The sequence below is a fragment of the Eucalyptus grandis genome, chromosome 8 (assembly GCF_016545825.1).
Source record: "Eucalyptus grandis isolate ANBG69807.140 chromosome 8, ASM1654582v1, whole genome shotgun sequence".
In the NCBI taxonomy this organism is placed as follows: Eukaryota; Viridiplantae; Streptophyta; class Magnoliopsida; order Myrtales; family Myrtaceae; genus Eucalyptus; species Eucalyptus grandis.
This window is the reverse complement of record NC_052619.1, coordinates 37,738,274-37,748,348: the sequence shown is the minus strand read 5'-3', so window position 1 is coordinate 37,748,348 and position 10,075 is coordinate 37,738,274.

Genomic DNA, 10,075 nt, shown 5'->3' with positions numbered 1-10,075 from the left:
ACTTCCCAGTTTTTACCCTTTTTTGGGAGTAACTAAATCCTTGTATTGCAAAACTCCAGAGGTGCCAGAATTATCCCATTACCTAGTCAAATCTCCTGAGACTTACACGGCGAATCACTTCAGGAAACTGACAACTACATCCAAACTCAATTATAATCCAAACAGTCAGTAAAGCAACTAGTACTATTCAAAAGCAACTTAGGCCGCGTTTGTTATTATTTTTTTTTTTTCTGTTTCTAAACAACTTTTTTGTTTTTTTCCTGAGAACAAAAAAAAAAAAAGAAACGCGTTTGAAATGCGTTTTTGTTCCAAAATTATTTTTTTTCAAACACATATGGAATGTAAAACAAAAAAAAAAAAAAAGTTTGTCTTTTGTTTTTAAAACAAAATTTAGAAACACTTTTATTTTCTTATTCTTTTCTTCTTCTTTTTCTTTCTTTTTCTTTGGCCGATCGCCGGCCTCGACTGTGGTTGGCGACCGGCCGTCGAGGGCCGGCGACCTCGCCGGAGCGCCGCCGCCCGCCCAGGCGAGGCCAAGCTCGCCCGGGGCCGGTGACGCCGGCCTCGCCGGCCACCACCCGGCGACGCCGAGCGTCATCGGCCACTAGGCGAGCCGGGCCTCGCCGGATCCGGGCGAGCTCGCCCACCTGAAGACGGCCTCGCCTTGGCTAGGTGAGCTCGATCTCGCCCGATCCGGCGAGGCCGAGCCCCCGGGCGACCGGCCGAGGCTCGGCGTCGCCGAGCCACCGCCAGTTGGCGTCGCCTAGCGATGGCCCTAAGAACGTCGAGCCTCGCCGCCACCGGGCGAGCTCGACCTCGCCGAATCTGGGCGAGCTCGAGCTCGCCCGGCCCAAGGTGAGGCCGAGCCTCGCCCAACTACGGCGACACTCGGCCTCGCCGTGGTCAGGTGAGGCCGCCGCCATCGGCCAAAAGAAAATAAAAGAAGAAAGAAAGAATAAAAAAGGAAAAATAAATAAGAAAATAAGAAAGAAAATAGAAAAAATAAATTAAAAAATTATACAAATTTACCAAACGTGTTTCTATTCTTTTTATATTTCAAACAAATTTACCAAACGTGTTTTTTTGTTCAAAAATTGTTCCCTAGAACAAAACATTTTTTTATATTTCTGTTTCCTGGAACAATTTTTAAACAGAAACTTTACCAAACGCACTCTTATTCTTCTTACCGTATGTTGAAAATTTTATAGGCAGGGCTAGAATAGAGATCTGTCGTCAGCAAAAGCCGGGGACGTACATATGGATATACCTCATGTGTCGGAATTATGTTCAAGAAACGCGTGCTTTAATTGAGGTGAACAAAACAGTAATAACTCATGAAGCAACGCAATCGAACTCAAACCTAACAGAGTGAGTGAGGGCACGAAAATCATGCAATGCAACCAATTTTGGTCCGACCACACCAATCCAAGCTGATCTATTTCAATAGCGCCTAAGTAAGTTGAGACCAATCTCAGGTCAAGTGATAAAGGACAAAGCCGTTAAGTGTAGCTAAAAATGAATGACAAAATTGCAAGCCAAAAAGAAAAAGTTGCGGACACTCGTGTGTAAAAAGATGAGAAAAGAAACTTCAATATTTCTCTCAGGCGGATCTTACATGGCGGACTAACGACATTAGTGGGTCGAGCTGCTAGAGTCATACAACCGGAGTGTCGGCCCAAAGTTCTCTTAATTTGCACATTCACTCGCGCGACTTCATTGACAGTGAAAAGCTCCTCACTGGAAAAGAAAACGTGTGCGAGAAGGAGAGCTAAGAGGATTCTCTCTGACGTGATTGGGAGAAAAATCTAGTGAGAGAAGTAGCATTGAACCCTTCAATCAGAACTCGCTTCGAAATTATTTTTTTTAGCATTTTATTCAATTTTTTACTCCGTTGGAAATTTTTAACCAAATCGCTTAAGCTCTAAACGTAAGTGTTAAACCGAATTTGTCGATAAAGTTTTTCTTTGAAGGATTGGAAATTGGATGAAGAAAGGAGAATCAATTTCCTTTCTTGGACTTTCTCTTGTCGACGTGCAAAATAAGACAAAAGAAGAAATGAGAGATAAAAGAGAAAGGAAAAAAAGGAAAGGTTTTTCCATCGTGCAGTGTACGAATCCCTCTTTAAAGAAGGAGAGAAAAGTGGGGCCAAGGTCCAACTTTTGACTTTGGGCACAACACACGCCTAGGTTTTCTTTTCTTTCTGCAAGTGATAGACATACGCACAAGCTGCAGTAGAAGCCGCAAGACAAGCTGAAGAGAGCCACGCATGAAGAGAGAAGAAGCATATGAGTTCTTCTTTTCTTAGCATACGTAAAACATTTAATTTGAATGCGTGATAATTTTATGCTATGAGTTTATATTCAAGTGAATTATTTATTTATAAACACTCTAGATTTACAGTTAAATTTAGGTGTGGTTAAATTTAGGTGTGGGAAACACTCGAGCGTATGAGCAATTGTAAACTCTGATTCTTCGATTATCGTGGATTATTTGTTGTTGGCTCTCCTTGTTAACGTAGGTACCAATAGTTAGACCGAACTAAGTAAATTTCTGATATCCTTATTATTTCTCGTTTATTTCTCTAGTGATTTTCACGTTGACGTAAATTGCAAGATTTTGTCGTTTTTGCGTATTATATTACAACAATTAGAATAAGAAATAATGACACAAATAATCCCTAAACGATACAAATGGTCAATGTGTAATGTGATCCCTAAACTTTAACCTAATATTTAATGTAATCTCTAAGCTATTAATTGATTTAACGTGGTCTATAAACTTTTGATACATGTTATAATAGTCTATAAATTATATGAAAATGTTCAATGTTATTTTTCCATTAATTTAATATCAAGAACAACATTAAATGTCATAAAGTGTAAGAATTAAATTGAACATGTACCAAAAGTTCAAGGACTAGATTAAATAAATTAAAAGTTTAGAGACCACATTACATATTGGGCTAAAGTTCAGAGACTACATTAAACAAATTAAAAATTCATGAACCACATTGCATATTGAATTGAAGTTTATGGACCATTTATGCTATTTTCTTTTAAAAGCCAACCGGCGAAGATTTGGCTAATTGACGAGATTGGACCCAACATGGCCATTTCAAGTCTTCATTTAAGATAATGTTTTTATTTTTGGTCATTTTACAAGAAAACGGCTTCATTTCAAATATTTATTCAAAATTCTCCATCAATTTTAGGTAGGTTTGCCAAAAAATCTGACATGTAGATTCCCCTAATAAATAATTGGACTTTGTTAGCAGAATATCAATTTGTTGTGAATTGCAAATTTTTTAAAAAGTAGGTCCCACAATAATTTATAATTATTTATGATTTGATTTTTTTGTAGTCCAAATAAACTGTTATTCTCATGGTAGATTAAAGAATATTATGCAATCACTTCTCTAAATAATTTACCTATAGTTGGTCTCGAACTCGTTGAAAAAAATGGAACAATAAAATAAGAAAAAAGAGTCAACTTTCTTTCTTCTAATCTTGCCCATTTGTATTTTCTTTCATTGGTTATATAATATTATATTTGTTGCCTTTACATCATGGCATACTCCATAATTTCATATTGTTTACGACATCACATGTAAAAATTTCTTAGTAAGAGTTAGTTAGAGGCTCTCTCATTTATTTGGATAAAAAAATATTATGGCATGGGCATTCCAATTCCAATGCCCATTGGAATGCTTATTCCATTTATAGATGATTTCCTACTACTTTTCACAAAAATAATTATGGACACAATTACTAACTCCTATTAGTTAATACTGTATTACAATTAAAATTATTAATATTTGTAACTAGATGATGACATAGCATAACCAATTATATTAATTGATAGCTACTAATTAAATATTATTCATAAATTATGCATTTTTTAATTAATCAAAATAACTATCATACTTGATTAAATCAAATTTTGAATATCGAATAAACTTATCAAGGAAGTAATTTAAATTTTCAATACATTGTGAGATATAACTGGAACTTCATGTAAAATAAGTAAAATTACTTCTTAATATATTTATTAGATGTGGGCATATTTTATGTTTTTAAACTATGTATATAAAACTCTCATTTTATTCCACTGTCAAAAAAAAAAAAATCATACAACTAAAAACGAAAAATCTTTATTCCGTTTCATACCATTCCAATTCTTAATTTCATTCCATTCAGTAAAATGCAACATTATACATATAATGCCAATCTAACATTGATCTTCAACATATAATTTCGAATTTTGTTTGTGATGTTAGAGAAAATGTTTAACTGAGATATATAAAAGTCGGTTCATCTCTATCAATTCTCAGATTTCCATCTCTCAAATTTTTTCCGATAGGGAAAACCAATTGGCATTGCCATATGATCATGAAAAGGTTGTAAGCCATGCGATACAAAATGTTACAGCCATTCAAACCATTTCCAATCTCTGAATAATCCATGTAAATTGAATCAAACTGTAATTCCGCATTCCAACAATTGGTCATTTAATCTGAATGCTTGTTTGGTGTTACCAACGGAATAAACTCTTAACTTGCTTCATCATTATTCTCATTAAACCCACGCCCAAATTCATGGAGAGATATGCATTATTGAAGCTACAAATGAACTTGCCATAGGAAGCAATTAGTACGACTTGATATCGAGATTTTCTTAATAGGATACCAATTCAACATCTTCCTTATTTATGAGATATACACAATCTTCCCATCTTAGCAAATGAAGCTTCTTGTTTCTCCCTAAGTAGATTCCTCAGACCATATTCATACTTCATATAAAAAACAAAGGTTACAAACATGTACATGTCGACTAGACATTTTATGGTATTCATGGTCACTCTTGCTCTCCTTCAAGCTAGCTCCGAAGCCTCTTTCTTATGTGGGAAAAATGTCCAAATTATTGATAGTATGTCAGTACAAGTGACACTTACGGTTCATTGCCAATCTATAAACTATGATTTTGCCTTTCATCAGATCCACCCAAATGGCAGCCGGGAATTTGTGTTTTTTACCCAATTTTTTTGGGATAGTTGTTTAAAAAGTCTTAAACCTATGGTATGGTTGTTAATTCAATTCTAAAAATTTTAATTGTGCAAATTTAATCATAAACTTTTTGACAATTTACTAACGTAGTTTTTCCAGCCAACTTTTGGCCAAAAATTGCTAAAGTGGATGCCAATCATCCCATGTTGCATGACCAATACTGATTTGGACGGTTTTAGGAGTGTTTTTTTTTTATAATTTTTTTTATTATTTTCCTTTTCCTTTCATTTCTTTTCTTTCTTTTCTTTTTCCTTTCTTCTCCCCTTTCCCAAGCATAGGCGAGGGTTGTGCTTGCTGGCCATAGGCAAGAGTTTTCCTTTCCGAATCTTGCCCAATCTAGGTGAGGGATGGCCAACAAGGGCTAATAGGAAGAAACTTAAGAAAGCTTATAAAAGAAATATAAAAAAAAAAAAAAACAAATAAATAATTCATAAAAAAAATTGTAAAAATTGTCCATACTAGCATTATCCTTGCCACGTATGACTACTAAAATTCACGTTAATAATTCCCAATCAAAATTGGCAAGAGAACTACATTTGCAAACCATCATATAGTTGATGACTAAATTAGCACAATTGTAAGGTTTAAAACTAAATTAATATTCGTACAATAAATTTAGGACTTTTGGACAATTATCTCCCACTCTTCCAACTACAACAACTCTAATTAGTTTGGAATCCACTATGAAATCTTTGGCAGACGTGAAACACAATCTTCATTTGACTTGGCATGAAGAACATTACAGGCACAACTTCTAACTCGTTTTTATCTGTTGATCGTCTACAACTTGGCATCCCTCAAACTCGATTGGGATTTGCAACCTTCTTAGGTCTTCCAACACCTAGGGAGACTCTTCGTGCATGTGCATGGTTTGTAATAAGAAAGACTTTTTTTTTAATCAATGAACCAGCACATGGATTACTTTGTCATCTTCAAAACACATGGGGTGTTTTCTCAACAATATTCGCATTTCGCATAACATGACAATTAAATCAAACATGACAAGAAAATGACGTGACAAGACAATAATCATATGTAACATGATACATATGTCAATTTTCTCCAAAGCTAACTGTTGATCCCCGCAAAGCCAAAAGTATTCTTGATGAGCGTTATGTGAAGGAGATTCCAAATGACCCGCGACTAAACGAACTTCTTCGATTGCAATGCCCTCAATTTTAATAGATTTTCCTTTCGACTCTCTCTCTCTCTCTCTAATCAGACAAAGAAGACTAATTTGGGGCATTGCACGACGATAGCGTCGTTTTTGCGTAATTAACGGGGAGAAACGACTTTTTGCCCATGAGAGAGAGAGAGAGATGATTAAAAGCAAGTTATTTCATCATTTCCATCTCTCGATTGGAACAAAGCTTACTTAGATAACTTATTACACAAATGTGGTTTAAGTGCATTTTTTTATAAAAAAAAAAATTAGAACACAATTGCACTTTCGTAATAAATTTTATGATAAGTTTTGCAACTTCTAGTGCACTTACCTAGTTTAAATAACTTCATGATTATTCAAGATTAAGTAAGCAGAGTTGCTCATTACCATGTATCAAGGGAAAATTCTCAATAAAAGCATGAAATGAACTTTGTTTCAAATAAAAACCCAAAGCACTCTCATTTTCTCGAATGAGGGTTTGAAGTGAGTATAGTTGTTTCAAATAAATGCCTAACCTCACCAACCGGCTAAATATTCTATCTAGTTGATCAAGGGTATTTTCTTCCAAAGACTACTTTAACCTAAATTTTAGTTAAACTAGATTAAAAATTATAAAAGATTAAAAAAAAAAATGCAATGGCTGCTGCCCCATCGACGGTGGGGTGGCAACAAAGGCTAGTGACCCTTGCCTACCAAAGACTAGTTAGCCCTCGCCAAAATCGGGAGAGGGACCCTCTCCTAAATATGCACGAGGTCCGCACTCCTACAGGTCAAGTGGCCCTCCCTCAAACCGAGGTGAGGGCAGGTTGTTGGGATATAATATGCGAAAACAACGGGATCTTGCAATTTACTTCAACGTGAAATCGCCAAAGAAATAAACGAGAAATAATAAGGACATTAAAAATTTACGTGGTTCGATTCGAGTATCGGTACCTATGTTCACGGGAAGAGCCAGCAACAAATAATCCACTATAATCGAAGAATCAGAGTTTACAATTGTCCAAACGCTCAAGTGTTTCCCACACCTAAATTTAAACCAAAACCCAAAGCGTTTATAAATAAATAACTCACTTGGATATAAACTCACCACACAAAATTACCGCGCATTCAAGCTCAAAACAAAACGCTTTACGTACACCAAAATCAGGAACTCCAGCATTCGTATTTGGTCCGCGTACATATAGCTTCGCGCGACTTGTGGCTTCAAAGATCGTGGACGTGCGGCTTCCTAGGGGTGCAGCAACCGAAAAAAAAAAAAAAAACTGAGATGCTTTTTATATGTATACGCGTGTGCCCAAGGTCAAACCTTTGACCTTGGGCCCCACCACTTTGGCGATTCTTCACATGTAGAGGGACGTCTTCCCTTTTTATCTTTTATTTCTTCAAAGGGATGTCTTTCCTTTTTATCTTTTATTTCTTCTCTACATGCAGGGGGCCTCGGCAGCTTCACTCCAAAGGGGAAAATTCCTTTTTTTTAATTATTTCTTCCTTTGTGCAGCTTTAAGGATCCAAGAAAATAAGAGCTTATTTATCCCATTTGAAATTTACTTGGGAAATCTTTATCAACAAATTTGGTTTAACAAATCATTATCCGAATTTAAACTTGACACATAATTTAACAATTCTCCACTTTGACTTGATGTTAGAAGCCAAGTTATAGTACTCATTATCCATGTTGTTCTCCCAATGCCCCAACGGGCGCTCACTCTCTACAGATGCCAATAGAGCTCAAGTAGAGCTTCGAGCTTCGCCAAAAGAACAGACTTAGTCATCATGTCTGCCGAGTTATCTGCTGTGGCAATCTTTTTATAATAACATTACCATTAACTAAGACATCTCGATGAAGTGATACGTGATGTTGACATGCTTCGTTCACTCATGATAAAATGGATTATATGCCAAATATATCGCATCTTGGTTATCACAGTGTATATCTATACTTTTCTGTTATAATCCAAAATTTGTGAGCAAACTTTGTAACCATATCGCCTCATTCGCTACAAAGGTTAGTGCCATGTACTCTGCATCAATCGAAGACAAGGCAATGTAATTATGTAAGGACGCTTTCAAACTGACTGCACCACCCGCTAGCATAAACACGTACTCTGCTAAAGACCTGCAATCATCCAAGTCATCGGCGTAATCCTAATCCACAAAACCAGTGGTCTCACTACCCTTTGATACACTATACCCACGTTTGTTGTCCCCTTCAAATATCTGAGGATCCATTTCACAGCTTCCCGATGAGCTTTATCAGGATGCTTTATATAGCAACTAACCACGCTCACAGCTTGTGAAATATCAGGCCTAGTGCACACCATAGCATACATAATACTACCCACAACACTAGAATAAGGAACACGGGACATATGCTCATCCTCCTCTTTAGTCTATGGTGATAATTTATCTGAAAGTTTAAAGTGCTTTGCTTGAAATGTACTCACAGATTTTGCTGATTGCATATTAAAACATGTTACAATCTTCTCAATATATCTCTTTTGAAATAGACGTAAAACTCCTACAGTCCTGCCACGCAAAATCTCCATACCCAATATTTTCTTTGTAGTATTAAATCTTTCATCTAAAATTCAGCATTTAATTGCATTTTTAGCACATCAATATCAGATATATTCTTAGATGTTATCAGTATATCATCAACATATAAAAGTAGATAAATCAAAAACCATCCTTCAATCTCCTAAAGTAAACATAGCTATCCTTCTGACTTTTTACGTAGTCTTAACTAGCTATGAAGGCATCAAAATGTTTATACCACTGCTTAAGAGATTGTTTCAGCCTATAAAAAGATTTCTTTAACAAGCAAACATGATATTCCTTACTCGGAATAACAAATCCCTCTAGTTGCCTCATGTAAATCTGCTCCTCCAACTTACTGTGAAGAAACGCAGTTTTCACATCTAGTTGCTCTAACTCGAGATCCTGCGAAACAATTAAGGCAAGTAAAACATGAATAGAAGTATGTCTTACCACAGGAAAGAACACCTCATTGTAGTTAATGCTCTCACGCTGTGTATATCCCTTCGCCACAAGTCTCACCTTATACCTCGCTACCTTGACACTGGGAATGCCCTATTTTCGTTTAAAGACCCATTTACTTTTGATAATTTTTTGACTCTTGGGTATTTTGAACAACTCCCATGTCTGATTTCAATGGAGTGATTCGATCTCTTCACTCATAATCTCTAGCCACTACAACGACTCCGAACTAACCATCGCCTCAGAGTAAGACGAATGTTCATCTGTCTCCACCTCATTACCTATAGTCAATGCATAAGCAATATCTGTATAACCATAACATATCAGTGATTTAATTTATCTTCTCTGTTTATCTGCGGTTATTGTGTGCTGTGGTTGTGTTGATTGTTCACTATCACTAACTTCAAGAACTACGGTCTCATTTGCAGTCTCAACTTTTGTTACCTTCGAGGTCTCCGAGTCTTCACCTGAAGCTCCACTTCACTAATGACACCATGATCTATCTTCTATGCTACTTGTGTCTCAGAACCCTTCTGTTGCAGCATTGCAGTCTCGTTGAAGATCACATCTCTGCTGATTAGAAAATTGGGTGATTTAGGATCGGTGCACCACAGTCGGTAGCTTTTCACCCCATGTGCATAACCCAGAAATATACACTTCTTCGTCTTCGACTCAAGTTTACCATCACTCGCATGAGCATACGCAGGACATCCAAATATACGTAATTCGGAATAATCAATAGGTTTCCCCGACCATACTTCCTCAGGAGTCTTCCACTCAATAGCAAATGATAGAAATCGATTCACCAGGTAGCATGCCATGTTTACTGCTTCAGCCCAAAATTCCTTGCT